Source organism: Dermochelys coriacea, chromosome 7 (assembly GCF_009764565.3).
Source record: "Dermochelys coriacea isolate rDerCor1 chromosome 7, rDerCor1.pri.v4, whole genome shotgun sequence".
In the NCBI taxonomy this organism is placed as follows: Eukaryota; Metazoa; Chordata; order Testudines; family Dermochelyidae; genus Dermochelys; species Dermochelys coriacea.
In genome coordinates, this window is record NC_050074.1 from 12,266,331 (window position 1) to 12,294,145 (window position 27,815).

Sequence of the window (27,815 nt, forward strand, 5' to 3'; positions counted from 1 at the left end):
CCAGCCTATCCCAGCAGGGCTCTCTCCTGTAGACAGATCATTTTGATGAAGTTGAACAGTAAACATAAAAAAGGGGAGGAGGGAATTTTAAAAAGACTTCAAAATGGCAAGGACAAAACTGGAGTAAACATCTCAGTTGTGTCATTAGCAGCGACTTAATCAAAATGTAAATCAGAGAGCTTTGCACAGCAAGATTGGATTTGTTTAAAAAACAAAACCTCAATAGGTACGTTATTGCTTTGTTACTGGCTGTTAAATATATTCTCTACTGTCACTGCTGCTAACTTAGCTCATGCCTGCCTTATCTATTATTCACCCCTTGTGCACTGTCTAGACCTTAGACTGTGAGATCTCTCAGGCTGGAGATTATTTGTTTATACAGTACCCAGTACAATGGTGGCTCCAATCCTTGTTTGGTCCGTATACACTCCTGCAATAGAAAGAATAGTAATATTATTTCCACCTTCTTATGTAGCGCTCTCTCCATCATGATGTCATGGTTACTGACTAGCTGCACCTCTGGCCCATTCTTTTGTCTCTCTGAGGGCACCCCCACAGGTTATGTCTTGTACCTCTACATTTCTGGGGTGGAACCCCTCATTCTCCTGTGCTCAGATGGAGTGCTAGGCTTCTACTCTGAGCACAAACCACGGTTACCCCAACAGTTCCTACTGGATTTAGTACCTACACTTCTCTCCGGGAGCTCGTAACCAGTGGTGAATATAGTGAACAAAAACTTCCTTCTAACCCAAAGTATTGTTTAATCTTAACAGTAGGAACAAAAAAAAAAAAAAAAAGAAAAAAGGTTTCAAAAAATAAAAGGTCTACATGCATGTCTATCTATCTTCCGCCAGGCCTCTAACCTCTGGGGGTCTGTCCATTCCCCAGTAGTCTCTCTCGCCCCGTCCTTGAGGCTCTCTTTAATCCACCCAAAGAGATTAGTTCTCTCAGCCTATTCACTTGGACCAGCTGCTAAAACCAGTTCGGTGAGCTCCCACAGCGATCGAGCCAGAGCATCAGTGGTTCTCATTTTCTCTAGTGTCTGCAAAGAGCTGTATATCAGGATATACCCCCTTCTTCTTGGATGCATTTCCTGACAAATCTGCTATTGCATTAACTCGCTATTCACTGTCAAAACAAACATGTACATGGGCCAACCTTGAAAGCATAATTTTTCTTTAACAATTCCAAAATTGCTTCCCCATGCACTAGCTGAGATAAGTGTCAGCTGACTACTGTCAGTTAGGTGACAATCAGAGTCAAGGCTTGAGCTCCAGGTGTGTGCAAAAATACCAATAATAAATAATAACTATAATAAAAAAAAAGGTAGAATCTGTGAACTTTATGAAATGGTGTTTTTTTTGGGGGGGGGAGGAAAAGGGAAGGGAGGGGATATATTGCAGCAATTCCTTGCTCAAAATGACCCCATTTTAGGATCATTATCTCTCTACCCCAGGGGTTGGCAACCTTCAGCACGCAGCTCATCAGGGTAATCCACTGGCGGGCCGTGAGACATTTTGTTTATTTTGACCATCCACAGGCACAGCCCACTGCAGCTCCCATTGGCCGGGAACAGCAAACCCCAACCACTGGGAGCTGTGGGGGCTGCGCCTGTGGACAGTCAACCTAAACAAAATGTCTCGCGGCTCACCAGCGGATTATCCTGATGGGCCACGTGCCAAAGGTTGCTGACCCCTGCTCTACCCCAAACTACCAAATTTCAAGAGTAAGCATGCAGATTTAGGGCACTTTGCAAAGTTAACATTTAAACATAAAGGTCGTTCCACTATAATTTTATGTGAAAGTATTGTATGAAATTAGTCAGCTGCAACTGCTTTTTCTATATCTAGAACCCCAGCACAGTTTAAAAAAAACTGGGCAAAATTTACTTGGTCCTGCCTCAGTATAGGGGGCTGCACTAGATGTTCTCAGGGTCTCTTCCAACCCTACATTTTTATCCCACAGAGATGAATACAGACTGAAACAGAAGCTCTGAGACATGCTAACTGCTCCTCTAATTTCAATGGGCATTCTCATCCCCCTCGCCATGCACAGTGCTTGTGCACAATATGCACCAAGCGTGCCCATTCTCAACTAATCACCCTGGTCTGACCAACCTGTACTTGGAGCATGGCTTCCCATAGGCCTGTGTTCAGCCCCTCCACCCAGAAGAGCACGGCTTCCGCAAATGCTAGCTAACTTGGAAGGGCAGGAAGGGGGGCTCAGACCTGCTAAAGAAGCAAGGTTCTTACGAGCTCCCAGAATAGGCAGTGGGGCAGGGAAATGGGCTCAGACCCCTCCAGATCGCAGCTTACATGAGGGGGTTCAGGGAAACAGCTCAGACCACTCACCCAAACGGTTAGGGGGTCCCCTACATACCAACTCATATCAGGGAATCAGGGAGAGGGGTTCAGGCCCTCTTTCCCCAGAGTGGCAGGCCACCAGATGCCGACATACAGGAGGGGCAATGTGAGGCTGACAGGTAACCCCATGTTCAAATGTCCCCAAATTTGGACTACTAGTCTTACTCCATACCTCCATGAGACATAGCAAACTTCAGGGCAATCTGAGTAAGTGTTGATTTTAGCACATTGTAGCAGAGTTGACCATTCAACAGAAAGGGCTTCCCAAACTTCATAACAGCAGAGCTGGCACTCCATTAGAATATGCATACAATAAATCTCCATAGAATATTCATAAAGTATTACAAGCAGCTACAAATCCACCATAGGTGGAAAACAATTGTTCTGAGCATAACTGTTGTAACAAGACAGACAACTGGGTTACTTTAGAGCAGTTGAAAGCTAAGTTACAGATTCTTTGGTGCTGGTCAGCTGGTGTGTAACAGACCTCCTTCCGATTACTAACTAATCTAGATTAATATTTATCTGCAGTAACATTAGTTTAATTTTAAAAATCTGGGATATTACTTGCATGATATTCATGACCCTTTTATATTCTTTCAGTTAAAATTCACAGGGAACTCTTTGCAAAAGGCAAAAGTATCAAACGCTGATAACAGAAAGGGTGCTTGCATATAGGTTCGTGCTAGAAGCTTTCACATCATCATCTTCAAATTCTTTGATTTTCCCCCTCCAATCAAGCAACAAAAACCATACTGTTAAACATAGACAACCAGTTACATGCCATGAACAACAAGTAATTAGTCAAAGACATAGTCACAGAAAACTCACGAAAAGTATTTGAAACATGTTCATATACAAGTGTTCCAACAAGTTTGATTAAAAGAAAAGAAAAGATTGGCAAAAATCAAACTCTACAAACAGATAATTTGCAAAGAGAAAAGAAGAACCCAAACATCAAATAAGGTATTTGCCAGGGCTGCTGCAGCTCACCCAGCTGCACAGATGGTAGTGAAGAGGTTTCTTTTTGAGCTTAAGTAGAAATACCTGTGCTTTTGAAAAAGGGGGAATCCAAGCTGTATCCTGTTGCTTTTAGGGACTACTGTCAAATCCTAGGAAGCCACAGGTCCATTAAAATGTTTATTTCCTTGGATCTATGTAACAGGTGTCCCATGTCATTGTCAGAATCAAGCTCATTTCCTCTTTTCACAGTAAAAATGTTCTTTTCCCTCCTGGACGGAAAATTACACTTCAGTTTCATCAGGAAAAAAGTAAAGTCCATTAACCTGAAAATCTGAAACAATGTATTTCTTTCTCTCTTACTTTTTTTAAACAGGAGTAAAGTCATGTTGCTCGTGGCAGTACCAGAAACTGTTTTACTTACAAAGAAAAAGCCTCCTTGTCTTATAGAAAGGAAAGCTCAGAAATTCTCACAAATTAAGAAGTGCTGTGCTTTATGCAGAATAGTTTAGTAGGCAGTCTGTTATTCTGATTACGGAAAGAGAAATTAGTTGACCGGCAACAGAAAGACAAGGCAAACCAGTAACACAAAACATCCAGGCCTAAACTACAATACTGTCAACCTTAAAATCATGAGTTTGACACAAAAAAAATCATGAGATTGGCCAAAAATAAAGTATTTTTAAGGAGGAGATTAAATTACGTGTTCTGTTTTCTTTTCTGATTTTTGAACTCCCATGCCCACTTCCAACATGTTTACTAACTTTTGCCAATTGATCCATGCTGGGGTGCTGCCACACCTCCTTGCTTGAAATGGTTTCCATCATATAAAGGGTTTAGAGTTTAGTTCAATGGCTCTCAGCACCCCCACTATACAAACTGTTCCAATGCCACTGTTATCCGTGGATAACACAATTTTGACCCTGGTGCAAGAGCTCTGGCTAGAGGACTCAACAGATCTCAGAACTCCACTGTGCCAGATACTGGACAAACATAATAAGAGACTGTCCCTTCCCCAAAAGGATTTACAATCTAGTGTAAAGCTTTTGATGAGTCTGAGGTGGAAGCTGGAACCCTTCTTACTCATTTTGACAAACATCTATTACATGTGTCAGAGAAACACTTTCAAAGCTTTTTCTTTTAAAGATAACTATTGGGCATATGAGAACATACCTCTAAGGCTGTATTCCATTATTACTTTATAACAGTAATAAAGTTAGACACATACTCACACACCCCTTAACACTTGTGTGGGTAGCACATGCTTAAATAGTCTTCCAAAATGCATGATGATACAAACCTGCACACTCCAATACACTTATGTGTTTAGTGCATTCTATACATTCCCTACACACTTGTTCGGTAATATCTATATGAAGTTACAGATACCAAGTGATGAACTGAAATCATCATGCCCTTTTGACCACATAACCATGCTCTTGACCACTAAACCCTCTCCTCTGGGACTACCACCAACATTCCAGACCTTAGACCAGCCTCAAAGAGCCTTATTTTTTCAAAAGAGCAGCCTGCCACAAACATATATCCTCAGTTATTTTCAATCCGCTATTCCCATTACTCCTGCTCCTCAGACATACCCTATGCAACCTACCAATTTCACACCACCTTTCGATAATGCCTATAAGGTATCACCTTCCACTGAGTGACACAGCACAGGTACCATCCCCAGAGGGTTTTTTTTTATCATCCTGAAGGACAGAATATTATGAATTATCCCGGAAACAGGCTAAGTCTCAAAAAGCATGCTAAATAAACCAAGGTTATTAAAAAATCAAGATCCGCAATGATTATCTAAACTATACCATATGTAGCATCATCCTGAACAGCCCTCTTACCTGAAGTTACAGAAATAAAATCAGTAAATATGATACTCGTACCATTAGCGTTCTCTCTTTCAAGCTGCCAGAATCCTTGCTAACCTTCAGCACCATGGACTTGGAGTGTCAGCTTGTGATGTCAGTGAGTTTTCATCTCTGAAAGTAGGATGGATGTCTGTCAATTATGCTCTTCAGGTTAAAATAATGTAGCCATACAAGCAACCTTATGATTAACATTTGGAGAGTAAGCCGTTTGCTTTTATTACTTGCAGGCTCTTCTGTGACCAACAGCGAATAATATTTTATTTGCTTCCCGGGCAGAAAGTTTGGGTTCCTATCTCCTGTAACTTATCATTTCCAAAGTTGCTTTTATTTGCATAGTTGCCATCTCAAAATACATTTTTCCATTGCATACATAATCTCCCTTTGATATTCTTTGGCTGGAATGAAGTTAATTTGTATCTTTTCTCTCCGCGCTGAATTAAGATTGCATTCCCGTCAAGGTGTCTGTCGTCTCCTAGCAGATAATTCCTTAGAAAGCTAATTAGTTTTTACTGACCTGACTCAGGGGGTTACCTAAAGCAATCTGTCAGTAGCTCAGTCTTCATCATAATTCAAAACGGGCTATATTTTCAATAATTCCATAGCTCTCCATAATACCACCTAGTTCAAATAAGATTGGGAAAACTCTGTAAGGAATCCATCTCCTCACTTCCCCCCAAAGAAGTGGAATTTCTTCCTAAAAATTACATTGGCCTATGGTACAAATCCATAACATTCAGTCTTGGACCTATCAGAGCTTTAAGTTCCAATAATAGGAAGCCCATTTAGGCTAAAAATGGGAGATTTATATCCTCAGAAAATCAAGAATCCTCATTTGCTGATAGGATAATGATTTCAGACACTAGTATGAGATTTTGTAGTCACTCAATCATGTATAAAAGAGCTGTTTAATGAGAGTTCCAAGAAATGTATTAGTTAGCATAGAATCAGAGAAGATTAGGGTTGGAAGAGACCTCAGGAGGTCATCTAGTCCAACCCCCTGCTCAAAGCAGAACCAACCTCAACTAAATCATCCCAGCCAAGGCTTTGTGAAGCCGGGCCTTAAAAACCTCTAAGGATGGAGATTCCACCACCTCCCTAGGTAACCCATTCCAGTGCTTCATCACCCTCCTAGTGAAATAGTTTTTTCTACTATCCAACCTAGACCTCCCCCACTGCAACTTGTTCTGTCATTTGCCACCACTGAGAACAGCCTACCTCCATCCTCTTTGGAACCCCCCTCCAGGTAGCTGAAGGCTGCTATCAAATCCCCCCTCAATCTTCTCTTCTGCAGACTAAACAAGCCCAGTTCCCTCAGCCTCTTCTCCTAAGTCATGTGCCCCAGCCACATCATCATTTTCATTGCCCTCTGCTGGACTTCCTCCAATTTGTCTTTTCTGTAGTGGGAGGCCCAAAACTGGATGCAGTTTACAAAAAAAAAAAAAAAAAGATTTAAAAGATTTAAAAACAAGAAGATTTAACATTTAACCTAATCAGCCTGAAATTAATAAATATATAGCAACATTTTATTTAATAATCTGATAATGACAAGGAATTGACAGTGTATATAAAACATATGCTTATATTTGAAGAAAGATCCCCCCTCTGCCTCCAAACACATTAATACTTACGTTGAGCAAACCATGGGAAAAAAATCACATTGCTATCATTTTATTACACATGACAAGGATGTCATAATTCAAATATGTGCAAGAATTTGTCAATGCATGAATACATCTCCGGTTAATTGAACAGCTCACCAAACATAAAATGTGACCTTTCATGTTGTATTAATCATTTCCCCAAAAAACCATCATTTGCTGGTAAAAGCAATCATTTCACACTTGTTCCTTTTCCTCCCATGGAAAAAAAAAAGTCCCAATTTCATAACAATGATTTGAGGATGAAAGCATAGAAGCGCTTAGGCTTCAATTACACTTCTCCAGTCGGAAAGCCATTAAGGGCCCTCAAGGCTCTAAGACCCATTCGGACTTGACTACTTTTAAATGGTAAAGGCCTCCAGACTATACATTTTAAAAGATTTAACATGCTTTAATGCAGACTTTTCTTACCAATTTACTCATACAAAAAGGGATAGTTTTTCCTAAGTTATAGCTCAGAATCTCATTGCCAATTTGTGCACTAAGTTGACTCCCCCCTTTTGTGTAAATCAGAGGGGAATCATGACAAGGGGTAACAAAGTATTTTGTAAAATCCCCAAAAAGTTTTAATAATAATCCTAATTATAGAATATGGGCCCTATATGAAAGAGGTGGTGCTCCCTTTATAACCTAGGAAGCTGGATGTGAGAATGGAATCTGTCAAAGAATCTTTAACTAGGAGGTTGCTTCCAGCAGGGACATTTCTCTCTATTACTTTCCCGCTCTCCCTCTTTGTCTTTCCCCCTCCCACATCACTTGATTTTCTTGCCCATCTCCCTTTCTTATGGCAAGGATTCCAATCCGCAAAATACAACCCAAATCCCAGGAAAACCTTGTCCCCTCTGTCACCAAATTGGAACATATCCTTACTAATGCCACAAAGACGACACACTAGTGCCATATGGCACAGCACACGTCCATGGCACGGGGAAGGGCATAATGTTTGTGCTGAAATTCTTTGGCCAAGGTCAGGCAGTGTTCGGGGAACTGAGCTGTTCGCCCCGAAGTTACTGGTTTTGACAGACTGAGGTGTGGGAGACAGAGCAACAAGGGAAGCGAGGATGAGATGAGCAGAGCAGAGGATCACTGCGGTTGAAAGCAACTATCATATCTAATGAATGCAATAGCCACAAAATCCTTCATTATCTTGGATACAGACACTACATACATTTTAAAAGGAAGTTTTCAGGGCTTCTCCATTATGTGTCTATTTCTCTTCCTCTTAAATCGTTACCAAACACCGTGATCTACGTAAATCTGACTGAACCCCAAATGTAACATGACCACTCTGTGTAAATGAAGCAAGAAGGGGAGACAGTTTCTTCTATCAGGCTCACACAGAAGCTGTGGCATACACACGTACCCTCTTCTCTCCCATATACAGCCCCAATGCAAAGGTAGAGGCGGAAGACATATGCTACAAGCAGGCAGACATGAACAGACCTTGCTCAGTGTGAAGGGGTCCACCCACCACACGTGCACCTCCTTGTGGCTAGGACAGGGAATTAGCTCTCTCCCCATCTGCCATCAGTTATTCATGCTGCGACACGCCCCCACATTCTTTGCATCTCAGCCCTCCAGCTGGGTCATTAAATAGACCCCCGCCCCCTCCCCCAGGGTAAGAAAGTCCCACTGTACAAGCTGTCCAGTGGTTCCTGGTCTCAGTCCAGTGCCACTTTCTCAGTGGCTGGTAAGGGAATCCCAGCCCACCTCTACTCCAGGTTCCAGGGCCCCTATAACCAGCAATTCAGTTGAGCTCAGTCCCTGTCCCTGTTTCCCTGGGTTCCTTCCTATCCAGCCTCTCTTTTCCCTTGCCTGTTTCTGGGTTTCATACAGGAACCTACTCTGTGGCTACCTCATCCCCTCCTAGCCTCTTGCTAGACTCCTTACTCCAGGGCAGAATCCCAGGGCTTACTCTCCCCTGGACTTCTTCCTGGTCCCTTGCATAATGACAGGTTTCAGAGTAGCAGCTGTGTTAGTCTGTATTCGCAAAAAGAAAAGGAGTACTTGTGGCACCTTAGAGACTAAAATTTATTTGAGCATAAGCTTTCGTGAGCTACAGCTCACTTCATCGGATGTATCCGATGGAAAATTTCCACCGAATGCATCCGATGAAGTGAGCTGTAGCTCACGAAAGCTTATGCTCTAATAAATTTGTTAGTCTCTAAGGTGCCACAAGTACTCCTTTTCTTCCTGGGCCCTGACAGTCTCCCTACTCCCACGGAGTGACTGCAGACTTCTAGTCCTTCAGATCCCTTCTGCTTTCAGCCTCCTGGCTGTAAAGTGTTGGCCCGGCCCAGCCCTTCCCCAGCTGGGATTCACTCTCCGTTAACTCTGGTCCTCCTTCTCTCAGGTATCATCAGATAACCTAAATGGCCTCTTAGGCCATCAATAACCCTATCAGGGCTGATGTGGGATCTACATCCCATCACACTAAGGTACTTTAGCCAACTTGTCTTGCGCCTGATGCTTACATGGGCAAAGGATGAGGACTACAGGCATACAAATGCGCTGCACTTATTCTGCAGCTGAGCAAGTATTTGTTGCCATTTCAAGCACAAAACAAACAGCTATTACACAGGCACTGTGTTATTTATTTCTTGTGAGTTTTCAGTGCACTATCACATTCTCTAGGTGCATTATAAAGTGCTACCCTACACCTTTGGTTCCGAATAGAGCTCCTCTTTATTCTCAATAGGATTTAAACATACATTACTTTGTGTGGCAGAGATCACCACAAGTAGTAGTGAGAACGTATTTCTGAAAGTCTTACACTTCTGAAGTTGTTAAATAATTATCCGAACCAAACCTCCGAACCTAGACTCTCTAGTCACTTCCCCCCAGTACCTTGGCGGTTTAGAGAGCTTCTGTCCAAGCTAAGTCCCCTGCTCATAGGAATAGATCCATGTTACTCTTCTCTAATGCTTCAAGAGAAAGGCGATAAAAATGGGGTTAAGACAATATCTGAAAGATGCAAACAATTACTCTCTATAAAAATAAAGGGGACAGAGCATTCTGCAACAACTATTGAGGGATATCTTTGCTCAGCATGGTTGGCAAGGTGCTTGCAAGTGTCCTGTTGAAAAGACTTCAAGTCCTTGCTGAGAAAGTCTACCCTGAGGAGCCAGTGTGGGTTCACAGCTAGACATGTCCTTCACATTGCATTTGTTGCAAGGAAAAAAAAAAAAAAACAGTAGTGAACTGGTGCCTCTCTATGTAGCATCTGTTGATCTACAAAAGGCCTTTAACACAGTTAGCTGGAATGGCATCTACAAAATTCTGTTGAAAATTGGCTGGCCACAAAAGAGGCTCTGCCTAGTCAAGGAGTTCCACAAGAAAATGAAGGCAACCATCCAGTTCGAAAACAAAACATTATCCAAGTTTAGTATTGATACTGGTATGAAGAAAGGTTGCATCTTAGCACCCACTGACTTTGGCATCGGTTTCTCTATTCTTTGTCAGTATACCTTTGGAAATTATCAATCTGGCATACTTGAATCGAGGACGGACGGCAGCCGATTCTAGAGCAGAAGGCGCGTCTCTCAGATGACCATTCGGGATCTGCTTTTCACAGATGATGCTGCATTTGTTTCCAGTTCACCTCATGAACTGCAAATTATGAGGAATAAGTCTGCTGATGCACGCACTAAGTTTGGCATGGTAATCAGTATCAAGAAAACATTTGTCACATGACAAGGCACCAACATCCCACCTAATAGCTATGTCAATAATGAAGCGCTGGACAGCATGGATCACTTCTGCTATCTCGGCTTAATTCTCACCAACTCGTTCAACCTTGAGAGGGAACTTGATGCTAGAATCAGCAAAGCTTCTGTTATCTTGGTCAACCTTACCTCATTATGTGTCTGGAACAATAAGTTGCTAAACCTGAACACAAAAGGTATTTGTTTATCAGGCTTGTGACCTTAGTTCCTTATGACTGTGGAAACTGGGTTGTGCGCTCCAAGCAGAAGTGGGAATTGAACAGTTTCCACCTCTGCAGTCATAGAAAAATCCTTGGATTTACTTGGTACCAATGGATCACCAATAAAGAGATTCTTGAGAAATCCGGCACACAGTCTACGCAGGCTTCTCTGGTTGGGACACATGAAGCGCATGCCTCAAGATCATCTCCCGAAGAAGGTGCTCTATGGCCACAGAGGAAGGTCAAAGCTCTGATACAGTGACAAGGTTGAGCAAAGTCTCTAGGAATTCAACATTCCCATTGACAGGTTTCAGAGTAGCAGCCGTGTTAGTCTGTATTCGCAAAAAGAAAAGGAGTACTTGTGGCACCTTAGAGACTAACAAATTTATTAGAGCATAAGCTTTCGTGAGCTACAGCTCACTTCATCGGATGCATCGAATGCATCCGATGAAGTGAGCTGTAGCTCACGAAAGCTTATGCTCTAATAAATTTGTTAGTCTCTAAGGTGCCACAAGTACTCCTTTTCTTTTTGCGAACATTCCCATTGACAACCAGGAAAATCCTGCCTACAATCGCTCAGTTTAGAGAAGTCTGATGCAATCACCATGGAAAACCAGAGAGCCCAGGCTGAGGCCCACAGGCGAGCCAGGAAGCAGAATGTACTTCAACTTCCATCTGGCAAGTGGACCTGTAGCCACTGTGGAAAGGTTTGCCGCTCACACATTGGGCTCTTCTTCCATATCATTGCTAAGCACCACTGCTGGAGCAACTTTGTTATGTCTCCTTTCATGTGTCAAGATGTTGGATGGATGGATAGATAACAAAAGCATTATCTGGCACTCACTAGGACCTCCAGAGCAACATTATCCGAGCATGAGACACCAAAAACGAAATGAAAGTCATATCCCTACCTAGAAGCTGTAGCAGAACTTCTCTGTGGATCGACACAGAGAGAGAAGCCATACACTAAACAGTGCATTACACTAGATGCATATATTTTCAGATTTTTTTAAAAAATATTGAACATAGAAAATGAAGACCAAATGGAGTCACTAAAGAGAAGGAATAATTCCTATATAAATAATACTGAAATAAGAAAATGCATAGGAATAGAAGGGAGAAGAGTAGGAGTAATATTACTTTGTAGATATTTGCAGCCAACACCATTTTCATTACATTTTAATACATCTATAGTCTGGAGAGAGGAGACAGGCAGGAAGTAGAATCTGTCCGTCTTAGAAGGCCATCAGTTTAGTGTTGAACTGAATACCAGTGAATGCAGACCCAGTAAGCCATAATCCACCCTTGCCTCTGTTCACCTCATTCATCGAGATCCACACACAGGCAGATAATTTTCTATACTACACAATGCATAAAACACCGTTCTTCATAATACAAAATGTTGATGAGAACAGAAAGTAATAGTGAATGAATCCACAAATGTGGATGTCAGGCAATTTCAACTGTTTTTTTGTTTGTTTTTTAAACAAAGCACCAATAAGGTTTACTCTATATCAATGTCTACGAAATTTCAATTTTAAGTTATAAAGCCTTGAAAGTTCTCTCTCCTCCACTTAAAATAAATAAACAAATAAAATTGCCTTTTCTTTTTGTTTTAATAAGTGAAAAAAGGGAAGGAAACTATCTTGCCCAATGACAGGTTTCAGAGTAGCAGCTGTGTTAGTCTGTATTCGCAAAAAGAAAAGGAGTACTTGTGGCACCTTAGAGACTAACAAATTTATTAGAGCATAAGCTTTCGTGAGCTACAGCTCACTTCATTGGATGCATTTGGTGGAAAAAACAGAGGAGAGATTTATATATACACACAGAGAGAACATGAAACAATGGGTTTATCATACACACTGTAAGGAGAGTGATCACTTAAGATAAGCCATCACCAGCAGCGGGGGGGGAGGAAGGGGGGAAGGAGGAAAACCTTTCATGGTGACAAGCAAGGTAGGCTATTTCCAGCAGTTAACAAGAATATCTGAGGAACAGTGGGTGTGGGGGGGGAGAAATACCATGGGGAAATAGTTTTACTTTGTGTAATGACTCATCCATTCCCAGTCTCTATTCAAGCCTAAGTTAATTGTATCCAGTTTGCAAATTAATTCCAATTCAGCATCTCTCGTTGGAGTCTGTTTTTGAAGCTTTTTTGTTGAAGGATAGCCATTCTTAGGTCTGTAATCGAGTGACCAGAGAGATTGAAGTGTTCTCCAACTGGTTTTTGAATGTTATAATTCTTGACGTCTGATTTGTGTCCATTCATTCTTTTACGTAGAGACTGTCCAGTTTGGCCAATGTACATGGCAGAGGGGCATTGCTGGCACATGATGGCATATATCACATAGGTAGATGTGCAGGTGAACGAGCCTCTGATAGTGTGGCTGATGTGATTAGGCCCTATGATGGTGTCCCCTGAATAGATATATGGACAGAGTTGGCAACGGGCTTTGTTGCAAGGATAGCTTCCTGGGTTGGTGGTTCTGTTGTGTGGTGTGTGGTTGCTGGTGAGTATTTGCTTCACACTGGGGGGCTGTCTGTAAGCAAGGACTGGCCTGTCTCCCAAGTTTGTGGTCTTGGGTGATGACCCAAGTGATGGGTCGTCCTTCAGGATAGGTTGTAGATCCTTGATGATGCGTTGGAGAGGTTTTAGTTGGGGGCTGAAGGTGATGGCTAGTGGCGTTCTGTTGTTTTTCTTTGTTGGGCCTGTCCTGTAGTAGGTGACTTCTGGGTACTCTTCTGGCTCTGTCAATCTGTTTCTTCACTTCAGCAGGTGGGTATTGTAGTTGTAGAAATGCATGATAGAGATCTTGTAGGTGTTTGTCTCTGTTTGAGGGGTTGGAGCAAATGCGGTTATATCGTAGAGCTTGGCTGTAGACAATGGATCGTGTGGTATGATCTGGATGAAAGCTAGAGGCATGTAGGTAGGAATAGCGGTCAGTAGGTTTCCGATATAGGGTGGTGTTTATGTGACCATCGCTTATTAGCACCGTAGTGTCCAGGAGTGGATCTCTTGTGTGGACTGGTCCAGGCTGAGGTTGATGGTGGGATGGAAATTGTTGAAATCATGGTGGAATTCCTCAAGGGCTTCTTTTCCATGGGTCCAGATGATGAAGATGTCATCAATGTAGCGCAAGTAGAGTGGGGCATTAGGAGACAAGAGCTGAGGAAGCGTTGTTCTAAGTCAGCCATAAAAATGTTGGCATACTGTGGGGCCATGCGGGTACCCATCGCAGTGCCGCTGACTTGAAGGTGTACATTGTCCCCAAATGTGAAATAGTTATGGGTGAGGACAAAGTCACAAAATTGTGGAAAAGCATCATCACTTCCCCATAACCTCAGCCATCACTTCCCCATAACCTCAGAACACAATGCCATCCACAGCCTCAGGAACAACTCTGACATCATAATCAAAAAGGCTGACAAAGGAGGTGCTGTCGTCATCATGAATAGGTCTGAGTATGAACAAGAGGCTACTAGGCAGCTCTCCAACACCACTTTCTACAAGCCATTACCCTCTGATCCCACTGAGAGTTACCAAAAGAAACTACAGCATTTGCTCAAGAAACTCCCTGAAAAAGCACAAGAACCAATCTGCACAGACACACCCCTAGAACCCCGACCTGGGCTATTCTATCTGCTACCCAAGATCCATAAACCTGGAAATCCTGGACGCCCCATCATCTCAGGCATTGGCACCCTGACAGCAGGATTGTCTGGCTATGTAGACTCCCTCCTCAGGCCCTACGTTACCAGCACTTCCAGCTATCTTCGAGACACCACTGACTTCCTGAGGAAACTACAATCCATTGGTGATCTTCCTAAAAACACCATCCTAGCCACTATGGATGTAGAAGCCCTCTACACCAACATTCCACACAAAGATGGACTACAAGCCGTCAGGAACAGTATCCCCGATAATGTCACGGCTAACCTGGTGGCTGAACTTTGTGACTTTGTCCTCACCCATAAGTATTTCACATTTGGGGAAAATGTATACCTTCAAGTCAGCGGCACTGCGATGGGTACCCGCATGGCCCCACAGTATGCCAACATTTTTATGGCCGACTTAGGTCAAGGCTTTCTCAGCTCTTGTCTCCTAATGCCCCTACTCTACTTGCGCTATGACATCTTCATCATCTGGACCTATGGAAAAGAAGCCCTTGAGGAATTCCACCAGGATTTCAACAATTTCCATCCCACCATCAACCTCAGCCTACACCAGTCCACACAAAAGATCCACTTCCTGGACACTACGGTGCTAATAAGCAATGGTCACATAAACACCACCCTATATCGGAAACCTACTGACCGCTATTCCTACCTACATGCCTCTAGCTTTCATCCAGATCATACCACACGATCCATTGTCTACAGCCAAGCTCTACGATATAACCGCATTTGCTCCAACCCCTCAGACAGAGACAAACACCTACAAGATCTCTATCATGCATTCCTACAACAACAATACCCACCTGCTGAAGTGAAGAAACAGACTGACAGAGCCAGAAGAGTACCCAGAAGTCACCTACTACAGGACAGGCCCAACAAAGAAAACAACAGAACGCCACTAGCCATCACCTTCAGCCCCCAACTAAAACCTCTCCAACGCATCATCAAGGATCTACAACCTATCCTGAAGGATGACCCATCACTCTCACAGATCCTGGGAGACAGGCCAGTCCTTGCTTACAGACAGCCTCCCAGTCTGAAGCAAATACTCACCAGCAACCACACACCACACAACAGAACCACTAACCCAGGAACCTATCCTTGCAACAAAGCCCATTGCCAACTCTGTCCACATATCTATTCAGGGGACACCATCATAGGGCCTAATCACATCAGCCACTCTATCAGAGGCTCCTTCACCTGCGCATCTACCAATGTGATATTTGCCATCATGTGCCAGCAATGCCCCTCTGCCATGTACATTGGTCAAACTGGACAGTCTCTACGTAAAAGAATGAATGGACACAAATCAGACGTCAAGCATTATAACATTCAAAAACCAGTTGGAGAGCACTTCAATCTCTCTGGTCACTCCATCACAGACCTAAGAGTGGCTATCCTTCAACAAAAAAGCTTCAAAAACAGACTCCAAGGAGAGACTGCTGAATTGGAATTAATTTGCAAACTGGATACAATTAACTTAGGCTTGAATAGAGACTGGGAATGGATGAGTCATTACACAAAGTAAAACTATTTCCCCATGTTATTTCTCCCCCCACCCCCCACTGTTCCTCAGATATTCTTGTTAACTGCTGGCAATAGCCTACCTTGCTTGTCACCATGAAAGGTTTTCTTCCTTTTCCCCCCTCCTGCTGCTGGTGATGGCTTATCTTAAGTGATCACTCTCCTTACAGTAAAAAGAAAAGGAGTACTTGTGGCACCTTAGAGACTAACAAATTTATTAGAGCATAAGCTTTTGTGAGCTACAGCTCACTTCATCCGATGCATTTATGTATGATAAACCCATTGTTTCATGTTCTCTGTGTGTGTATATCAATCTCCCCTCTGTTTTTTACACCAAATGCATCCGATGAAGTGAGTTGTAGCTCACGAAAGCTTATGCTCTAATAAATTTGTTAGTCTCTAAGGTGCCACAAGTATTCCTTTTCTATCTTGCCCAAGAACTCGAATTCTCAGTTTCAGCTAAATGCAATGAAAATGGCAGAGGAGTTAAACCCCAAAATGAGTCTATAACAGGAAAGACACGTAGACTGAGCTAGAAGGCAGATTAATACCCATTTGAGAATATTCTAAAGCAGTTACAGATGTTCAGTCAATTAGCTGAACGTTCCAGTGTGCCATATAACAGAAACAGACTGTTTCATGGTTACAGTTGAGGAGGCTCCTCACACAGTCATGTGATTTTGTAAACAGAATAACGCCCCTATCCCTTGCTGATGTTTACTTTTCCCCCCTACTCCCCCAAACTCACCTCTTCTCATTCCCAATGCTCCCTCTCTCCTGATTGCCTTTTCACATTTGTTACTGGTGAACACAGTGGGAAAGGAGCTAAGTCGGCTCCCACAATTAACTCCTCACTGTTGAAAAATATGTTTTTGAGATGTAGCCTTTTATCATTTTTCAGGGCTAATCTCCACCCACATCCTTATGTCTATAGAGATATTTTTCATGGCAGGCTTTAGAAATTGCCTCATTCTGAGATCCCAAAAACCACCACTGGTTCAACTGTGTTATTGTTACTGATGCTTCCCTACAGGAAGTTTAATCAGATGACGCAGGGCCAAAATCTTGCGATAGCTGATGATTATGAATATTCTTTTCAAGTTCTCTCCCACTAGCTAGGTGCTTGTCTCTGGGGCTCTCTAAACTGGGAAAATGAGGGCTTTATAAGTGAAAGGTTATAATCTTCAACTCGCTCAAATATATGGCCCTCTAGTGTTAACAACAGCCAACTAATACTTTTTTAAAACACTGCTGTCTTTATCTACATTAAATGCTAAGTGATATTCACATGTCAACTAACCCATTTCCTAAACATACCCTATTTTCCCATTGTCACAAGGCCTTGCTTTCATACCATGGAGAGAAAAAGACATGATGGTTCAAGTGGTGTTGAACCAAGTTAGCGAGAACTCTTTAAATATCAGTACAAGGTTTGATGTGACGAAGATAACACAGGCTATGCTTGATACGTTGAAGGCTTTGGTTTAAAACTGCAAGAAGCTAAGAGCTAAATTGAAAATATGAAGATAACATTCAATGGGTATGCAGCTATTCTAGGGAAGAATACCCAAGACAAAAAGATAGTAAAAAAAAATTGTTGACTTAGATTGGAAAATATCTAGTTTGCAGAGGTTCTTAAAAAGGCATGAAGGCTGGAAATTTGGATTTTTTTTTATTTGATTTGCAAAGTACTCAGAATAATAACTTTCAACTCCACATCCAGAATGTTATGGCAGTCCACTAAGTGCCCAGAATTGCCAGTCAGCCACCACACTGCACGGTATTTGTACTTGGTGGTGTAAGAAACATTGCAGAAATATAAATCTGAACCTAGCTTTCAAGGTTCAAGAGTTTTATTTCATCCCAATTACAGTCCTGTTCTGAAGTCATTCATGGTCACTAAAGTAAGTTTGAAATAGGTCTATATATTATTTTACCTAGATGAAGCTTTTCTATGCAAGGCAGGTTTCATTTTTCTTTCCCCCAAAGCCATTTTTATTTTCCAATCTCAAGGAAAGAAAACACTTATCCTGTTTGTGCCTGATGGGTGGATGTAGCAAGCTCTTTACTCTGTTGACTATAAATTCCAGACTCTAGAACATTTGGAAAGAGACAGACTCTTTCTTCTGCTACTATCCAGCCATCCAGGTACAATATTCACTTTGTGCTTTCTGAATGTACTTGTGTGCCACTCTCAGTCATTTTTAATCAAAAATTGAATAGCTGGTGGTAGGCCAAAAGGAAGTGCAAAATGCCAGGTAACCTGTCAAGAAATGATCCTCAAATTGATTCCACAGTTCATATTAAAAAAAAAAACACCCACGTACCACAACACCTGGGCTGCCAGCCATTGCTGCCTTAGTTGACTGCATCTGGAAATGGTTTGCTTTAGCAAATACATGTTAATCTAAGGAGCAAGATCAGCTACATTCTTTGAAGCACTCAGGGTGAAAAACATTTATCTTTGGGTCAAAAGACTTTTGCCCTATTGCGATGAAGTAAGCCTTTGGCCAGTCAAGACTTTCATAGCAAACAAAGGGCCAAAGGACCACAACTTTAATTCTATAACAACTTCCACGCAACTGATATATTCTGTCACCATGAAATACTCTACCAAGCTCAAGGAGCAAAACAGAAAAACTTCCCTGGGTGAGGAAGATGATTTGGCATCACCCATAACCATAAGCACAATCAAACCTACCATACAGGAGTTTTATCAGCTGGATTTCTGAATATATTTTCCCTAATATAAGTGGACCTGAATATTTAACACTGGTGTTAGACCAAGTCTTTGAAGTAAGGGGTTGCATGGCAGAATATACACCACAAGAAGAGATTTATCATTCTGTGCCCACAGTGTCTGACCTAGGACTTAGGAGAAGCAACTTTTAACAGTTTTTCAATGTGCCTATAAAAAAAATTGAGACCTTCTGCATTACATCTTTCTGTCTCTGACAAGAATCAGGGTCTTTGTCAGAAAGCACTTCTCCTTTAGATGACAGAAAAAAGAAAGAAAGAAGTCATCCCCATACATTTTTAGATTGCCTTTATTCTTCTTGGTCGCAAGAAGTGATTTAAATTGTCTAACCAATCTGAATAGTCAGACACCTGGTATTTGGGGCTGAAAGGCACTTAAATTGCTCAAGTACTTGGAATACCATTAACGTCTCTCACTTGGTAGGAGACAGAAAGAAGAAGAGGGATCCATACTCTACCTGGCCATAATAAAAGACAAATAAATATTTGAAAATGAAAAACTACTTTAAACCAATACAGTTTGGTTGCCTGAGATGGCAGGCAGGTACCAAACATGGACACATGGGTGCTATAAAAAGTCTCAGACACAGAAAGAATTGCCTTCATTCTTTCAAGGCAATCAGAGCTTTGTCTGTCTCTTTCATATCTAACAAGGGCTTCAAAAACAATTCCCCACCCCCAGTGAATTTGGAGAGCAGGACCTTGAAGAGCCTGGCCCTAAAGGAGATTTCCAAAGCCTGCCTTACAGGTCCCAGTGATACTGCAAGAGTGTATGTACTTAGGCTATAGAGGAGTGCAAAAAGACAAGACTGATATGGTTGGTCCCCTCCTGGGCATTTATTCCAAATTGTATGTTTTTCGTGGAGTCAGAGGAACCTGAGGCACGGAAAAACTGTCGTATGAAAAACAACTGAAAGGACTGGAACTGTTTACTTTAGGAAGGAAGCAAATAGTAGGATATATAAAGATATACAGAAGGTAGATTGCATTGTTCAATTCACTCCCTTTATAATACATAATTAGGGAGCATTCTGTGAAACTGAAAAGAAATTTTAAAATCATAGAAGGCGTTCCCCCCCACATACGATATACAGCTAGCCTATGAACCTCATTGCTACAATGCATCATTGAAGCCAGAATCTTAGCAAGACTTGGAAAGAGATTGGACAATAATATGAACAAGCATATCCACAGTTATAATAATAATAAACATGAAAAATAAACAGGAGAGTTGGAAGGAATATAAATGCTTATGCTTCAGGCAATAAGCCAACCTCTAACTACTTAGGGTTAGGAAGAATCTTTCCTGGTTGGGGGGTGGGGAGGGGAGTGGATGGGGACAGGTTATCCTATTACAGGGTTTCTTGCACCTTTCTCTGAAGCAGCTGGCACAGGCCATTGCTGGAGAAGGGACCCTGAATTTATCCAGTATTGCAATTCAAATGGACTTTGGAGGTGAGTAAGGTGGAAAGATGCTGTGTTCAGGATGACAACCGGTACAGGACAGACAGTACTAAAAATAATTCCTTCCTACTCCAGCTGCCAGTCAGTCAAAGAGAAAGGAGAAAACAGTGTCTCAGTCAAGATCAAGACAGAAATAGCATTAATTCGTGTTTTTTTCTTGTATATTAACTCAGATGATAATATTTACTAAGTAAAATCCATTTATAACTCACATTTATGTTGTTGTTACCTAGTCATATAATATTTCCATGTAATTAGCAATGCATTTCCATTTGTGCAAGTAAGATTAAGTACTCCACAGCTAGGATCCCCAGTGTAATATTACTTCACAGCTAAGATTATACTGAAATCAACTCATGCTGATGTGTTAATTACCACCTTAGTTAATCTTATAGGACACACCACTTAATATTGTTCAGGGCTGGGGAAGGGCTTAGTACCTGAGGAGGTCTGGGAACTAATAGGTTTGGAAGAGAGTTGGGAAACTGCATTTAAAGTTTAAGGAGACAGGGTGAATGGCAGATTTATTGTCATTAGTTTTAATTTGTTAAGACATTTATAGGGAGATTTGGAGGCATGTTGGGGAGCAAAAGGATGCATAAGCTGCTTAGATGACCTGTGATAGGTGGTTCGGAGGGCCAGGAAGCCTAGTGGTTAGTGCCCCCAACTTCTAGCCCCTTGCCTCTCAGTCAGGGTGGTAGAGCTATCCGTTCCTGGCCGTATGCCAGCAGTCTTCAGCTTCCCTCCCCCCGTCCCTGGTGAAATCTGGATCTAGGCCCTTAAGAGGATGTGATGGGGAATGCAGGCCCTCCCTCTCCACTAGGTCCCAGCCCAAGGCCCTGTGGGAACAAACACTGGCAGGGTTCTATCTGCAGTGAGTTTAAGTTGCTTCCCTGGGCCACTTCCTACCTATAGAGCCCTCCACTTTTGGGCACTCCCCTATAGTCCAACCAATCATCCAGTTACCTTTCGACAAAAGATTCCAAAGGAGCAGGGCTTGAAGGGAGTGGTGGATAGAGATGGCTCTGCCCGAGGGCCTTACCCACTCTGTCTCAGGCTTACTCTTCTGTCTAGCTTTCTCTCTCCCACAGCCTGTCCATCACCTTTGCCTGGGCTTCTGAGCTCCCTTTAACCCACTCCTCCAGTTGCAGCATGCTTGGCAGGTCTGCAGGGTGGGAATACCCGAGCCCAGAGTTGATTTTTAACCCCTTTAGGCCCAGAGTGGGATTTGTATACTCCATCGCATGACCTTTTACACAGGTCCCTATTCCAGCTCCTAAAAACACTTAAAACAACTAAGAAGGTGAAAGGATGCTGGAGACGTTGATTCCTGGGAGTAAGGGGGCTGGGAATTCAATTATGGAACCTTGGACTCCTTAATCCCAATGATAGTGAGCAGGGGAAGGGAGGTAGGAAGGAATCATTTGTCCGGAATAACCCATGTTAAAGATATTTAATTTCTATTCTATCCTGCTGATCAGTCTTTGGTTTATGCTGTCAAAAGCCCAAATCTGTGGTTAAAGTTTAAACTGTTCATCATTTTATTTGGAATGAGACCTCCAGTCTTGCAATCATTGCCAAAAACTGATTGGATGACACTGCTGGACTTCTATGGGGGGCGAGGGCACAGCTGGTTCCAGCCAAGTATTAAGTACAGCATGAACCTGAAGGCGATCAGGAGAGATGAAGAGGCTGTGCTTGATGCACCCAAATCTGAATCCTGGATTGGATGTAGCACATTCACTTTAAGTGTAAGTTCCAGGATGGGATTACTTTGGATGTAGCTACTATCCTCTGAAATGCAATTCCCTTGGGAACAGATAAAGCTCCTCACCCTGGTGGTACTGGATGCACCAAGGCTGAACGAACTTAGTAGATGACAAATCCTCTGGATCGGGTCATAATTCACTCTCCCAAGTAGTCACTGGTTCAGCTTGCATATCTGGTTATACTCTTCATCTTGGATTGGATTGGAATCCAAGCAAAAAATTCTAATTGCTTATGTCCTTAAACAAATGTTATCTCCTAGAAGTATGTTGTTGTGATATACATGGCACAATGAAACGCCAGCATTCATTGTCTACCTTCAAAACATATGGAACTAGGGTACAGTACTTCACGCTCACAGGTCATCCTGTTTTACAGCTAACCTGTAAGAGACCTTATGGGAGGACAGATTGCCAGAGGACTGGTGACCAAACTCTAATGTTGAATCTGATCAAATGTATGGTACGAATTACTTATTTATTTTTAAATTCGTATGTCATGGCTCAGCACAGCAACCTTCGCTACCTGCACCGTAATGTGCATTCATAACTGGTTAACAGTGCAGCTATCTCAGTACAGGAATTCAGAAGATCAGCTGCTGAAAGAGCAGGAGATTGTAAGGTCAAGAAGCTTAATAGGTTGGAGCAAAGGATGGCGGAACTTGGAAGTGCATTAAGTGCTTAGCTCCTGGTAAGGAGCTTATGGCAACTTTGCCAACTATAGAACATGAAAAATCACAAGCTAGGCAAGTTTCACCAGTGAACTTACTGAAGCTTGTCTCCTACTGCTTTATAAAACCAAGGAAATTCTGTGCTACATAGGGGGGGGGGGGGGGGGTGTGTGTGTGTGTGTGTGTGTGTGTGTGTGTGTGTGTGTGTGTGTGTGTGTGTGTGTGTGTGTGTGTGTGTGTGAGAGAGAGAGAGAGAGAGAGAGAGAGAGAATCAAGCAATATGCTAACCCTACCATGAACCTCAGTATTCTCCCTCAGAAAAGAGGACTGTTCTTTTAACTACAGAACCAGCGGTATGGCCACAGATGTCCAAAAGTTGAAGCCATAGAATCAGCTGTGTGTCATATAGATCTCCAAGTACTGTGCATTCTAGCCATGGCGGATGAGAGCTGCAATGTATTAATCTAAGAATATTGATATGCACTAATGGTATGAATAATGTACGTGACCTGGTCATCGAGGTAACTGTGGGGGTATTAGATATTAGAATGTCCTGTATGAATGTATTGATCTATATTAATTGGGGGCTACGGGAAGAGCGAACAGGAAAGGAAAGCAACACAACAGAGCTATACAAGCAGTCTCAAGCTCACATTGGAAGAAAATGGGGAAAACCGAGTTGCAAACCGAGTTAGCTGCAAACAGAGGTAGCTTGCCTGGGAGTTCGCCTGCGGGGAGTTCCAACAGAGTTTTTGCCTTTCAGGCTTTGGTGAGCAGTAAACACAACATCTGAAGAGGCTCTAAGAAGGAAGACAATATGGATAGTGAGCGATCAGCTATTGTGACCTACACAGGATGTGCCCTGGTTGTCTCTCTCCCAGAGGATAGAAACGACTTCGTCTGTACGAAGTGCAAGCTGGTCTCCATATTGGAAGAGAAGGTTAAAGGACTAGAGACCCAAGTATCCACCCTGTATACTGCATCAGAGAAAACGACGACTTTCTGGATAGAAGTCAGAGTGTTTGGTACTGCAAGCATAGCATGCTGAAGAATCAGAGAGGGCAGTGCAGAATGGGGAAGAAAATTGGCAGCATGTGACCTCCAGAAGAAGAAAGAGGAGAACCCATGTATCCACAATGCAGATAGAGGTAAGAAACCATTTTCAGGCTCTCTGCACAGGAACTACAGCGGAGAATGGTTTGGAAGAGTCATCTGAGGGAAGGGATCAGAAGGAGACCCCATCGACCGGAAGGCATGGGATGCATTGTCCTAAGGAAGGGGTTCCACGACCACCATTCCCAAGAGGAAAAGATGGATGGTGGTGGTCGGGGACTCCCTCTTAAGGAGGAGGACGGAGTTTTCCATCTGTCATCCACACTGGGAAACTCGAGAAGTGTGCTGCTTGCCTGGAGCTAGAATTCAGGATGTGACTGAGTGTCTGCTGAGACTGATCGAGCCCTTGGACCGCTACCCCTTCCTACTTCTCCATGTGGGCACCAATGATACTGCCAAGAATGACCTTGAGCGGGTCACTGCGAACTATGTGGTTCTGGGAAGAAGGATAAAGGAGTCTGAGGTGCAAGTTGTGTTCTTGTCCATCCTCCTGTTGAAGGAAAAGGCCCAGGTAGGGACCATCGAATTGTGGAAGTAAATGCGTGGTTATGCAGGTGGTGTCTGAGAGAGGGCTTTGGATTCTTCGACCATGGGATGTTGTTCCAGGAAGGAGGATTGCTAGGAAGAGATGGGATCCACCTAACAAAGAGAGGGAAGAGCATCTTCACAGGCAAGCTTGCTAACCTAGTGAGGAGGGCTTTAAACTAGGCTCACGTAGGGATGGAGACCTAGGCCCTGAGGTAAGTGGGATACCAGGAGGAAACACAAGGAGGAGGGTGCAACAGGGGAGGCCTCCTGATTCATACTGAGAAAGGAGGGCAATTGGCTAGTTATCTTAGGCGCCTGTATATGAACACAAGAAGCCTGGGAAACAAGCAGGAAGAATTGGAAGCCCTGGCAGAGTCAAGGAACTATGATGTGACTGGAATAATAGCGACTTTGTGGGGTAACTCATATGACTGGAGCACTGTCATGTATGGGTATAAACTGTTTAGGAAGGACAGGCGGGGGAGAAAAGGTGGAGGAGTTGCACTCTATGTAAGAAAGCAGTATGATTGCTCAGAGCTCCATTATGAAACCAGAGAAAAGCCTGTTAAAAAAGTTTAGAGGTGAGAACAACAAGGGCGGTGTTGTGGTGGGCATCTGCTATAGACCACTAGACCAGGAAAATGAGGTAGATGAGGCTTTTTTCAGACAACAGAAATTCCAGATCGCAGGTCCTGGTTCTCATGCGGGATTTCAATCACCCTGACATCTCCTGGGAGACCAATACAGCAGCACACAGACAATCCAGGAGGTTTATGGAGAGTGTGGGGGACAACTTCATGGTGCAAATGCTGGAGGAACCAACTAGAGGCTGTGCTCCTCTTGACCTGCTGCTCACACACAGGGAAGATTTGGTAGGGGAAGCAGAAGTGGGTGGCAACCTGGGCAGCAGTGACCATGAGATGGTCGAGTTCAGGATCCTGACAAAAGGAAGAAAGGAGAGCAGCAGAATACAGACCCTGGACTTCAGAAAAGCAGACTGACTCCCTCAGGGAACTGATGGGCATGATCTCCTGGGAGGCCAATAACGGGGGAAAGGACTCCAGGGTTTTATTTTATTTTAAAGAAGCCTTATTGAGGATGCAGGAACAAACCATCCTGATGTGCAGAGAGAATAGCAAATATGGCAGGCAACCAGCTTGGCTTAACAGTGAAATCTTCAATGAACTTAAAGACAAAAAGGAAGCTTACAAGAATGGACAGATGACTAGGAAGGAGTATAAAAATATTGCCCAATCATGAAGGGAGGTAATCAGGAAGGCCAAAGCAAAATGGGAGTTGCAGCTAGCAAGAGATGTTAAGAGTTACAAGAAGGATTTCTTCAGGAATGTTAGCATCAAAGTGGTGGTCAGGGAAAGTGTGGGACCCTTACTGAATTAGGGAGGCAACCTAGCGACAGGATGATGTGGAAAAAACCGAAGTACTCAATGCTTTTTTTGCCTCGGACTTCACAGACAAGGTCAGTTTCCAGACTGGTGCACTGGACAGCACAGTACGGGGAGGAGGTGAGCAGCCCTCAGTGGTGAAGAACAGGTTAAGGACTATTTAGAAAAGCTGGACATGCACAAGTCCATGGGTCCAGATCTAATGCATCCGAGGATCCTGAGGGAGTTGGCTGATGTGACTGCAGAGCCATTATCTTTGAAAACTCATGGCGATGGCGGGGGTCCTGCACAATTGGAAAAAGGCAAATATAGCGTCCATTTTTTAAAGAAGGGAAGAAGGAGAATCCAGGGAACTATAGACCGGTCAGCCTCACCTCTGTCCCTGGAAAAATCATGGAGCAGGTCCTCAAGGAATCCATTTTGAAGCACTTAGAGGAGAGGAAGGTGATCAGGAACAGTCAACATGGATTCACCACAGGCAAGTCATGCCTGACCAACCTGATTGCCTTCTATGATGAGATAACCTGCTCTGTGGTATTGGAAAGCAGTGAACATGATATATCTTGACTTTAACAAAGTTTTTGATACGGTTTCCCACAGTATTCTTGCCAGCAAGTTAAAGAAGTATGGATTGGATGAATGGGCTATGAAGGTGGAAAGAAAGCTGGCTAGATCATCAGGCTCAACGGGTAGTTATGAACAGCTTGATGTCTAGTTGGAAGCTGGTATCAAGCGGAGTGCCCCAGCAGTCGGTTCTGGGGCTGGTTTTGTTCAACATCTTCATTAATGATCTGGATGAGCGGATGGATTGCACCCTCAGCAAGTTCACGGATGACACTAAGCTGGGGGAAGAGGTAGATATGCTGGACGGTAGGGACAGGGTCCAGAGTGACCTAGACAAATTGGAGGATTGGACCAAAAGCAATCTGATGAGGTTCAACAAGGACAAGTGCAGAGTCCTGCACTTAGGATGAAAGAATCCCATGCGCTGCTACAGGCTGGGGACCAACTGGCTAAGCAGCAGTTCTGCAGAAAAGGACCTGGGGATTACAGTGGACGAGTGTGCACTCGTTGCTAAGATGGCTAATGGCATACTGGGCTGCATTAGTAGGAGCACTGTCACCAGATCGAGGGAAGTGATTATTTCCCTCTATTCCATACTGGTGAGGCCACATCTGGAGTACTGCCTCCAGCTTTGGGCAGCCCACTACAGAAAGGATGTGGACAAATTGGAAAGAGTCCAGCAGAGGGAAACAAAAATGATTAGGGGACTGGGGCACGTGACTTACGAGGAGAGATTGAGGGAACTGGGCTTGTTTAGTCTGCAAAAGAGAAGAGTGAGGGGGATTTGTTAGCAGCCTTCAACTACCTGAAGGGGGGTTCCAAAGAGGACGGAGCTAGGCTGTTGTCAGTGGAGGTAGATGACAGAACAAGGAGTAATGGTCTCAAGTTGCAGTGGAGAAGGTCTAGGTTGAATATTAAGAAAAACTATTTCACTAGGAGGGTGGTGAAGCACCGGAATGGGTTACCTAGGAAGGTGGTGGAATCTCTATCCTTAGAGGTTTTTAAGGCCTGACTTGACAAAGTGCGAGCTCGGATGATTTAGTTGGTGTTGGTCCTGCTTTGTGCAGGGGGTTGGACTAGATGACCTCCTGAGGTCTCTTCCAACCCTAATATGCAATGATTCTATGAAAGCTGTGTGCTTCAAGGAACCCGTATCCTGTTACCAACAAGATGCAAGTCTTGTTTTGAAAAAAATCAGGCCCGATATCAAAAGAACATTAAAACAGCTAAAAAGTTGATCAGGAGAAGCAGGGAAGAGGTAGATTGTCAGAAGCTGTCCAGGGAACAGCATGACACATGGAGAGACTCTGTGGATTGAGTCAAAGCGTGGGATCTTTCTTCAGATTCAGGACTGGTAAAGCAAAGGGAGGGACAGACAAGCATGAAGACTGTTTTATTGTATTTTGAGGTATGTTTTCTTTCCAATGCTTTTACTTTAAATACTTTACTTTGGGGAAGTAATTGGGCCCTGGGTTACCACCATCATTGCTCCAAGAGGGAACAGATCGGCAGGGTCTGAGCCTAAAATCAGACCTGGTTGATAAACAGAGGACAGCACCCC

The 27,815-nt window shown here is 43.2% G+C and overlaps 1 protein-coding gene across 4 annotated transcripts in view; it reads right to left on the reverse strand.

The window, feature by feature from the left end:
• The window catches only part of LOC119859190 (contactin-3), a 253,218-nt gene that overhangs the window by 205,612 nt on the left and 19,791 nt on the right, over positions 1-27,815 (reverse strand). For 2 of the 4 annotated variants that reach the window (XM_043518955.1, XM_043518953.1), the window contains exon 1: positions 5,222-5,331. The exons of the other annotated variants lie outside the window; for them this stretch is intronic. The gene's annotated coding sequence lies outside the window, so the exon portion shown is untranslated. Of the gene's footprint in view, positions 1-5,221; positions 5,332-27,815 lie in introns of those variants that run through there. 4 annotated transcript variants of the gene reach the window in all.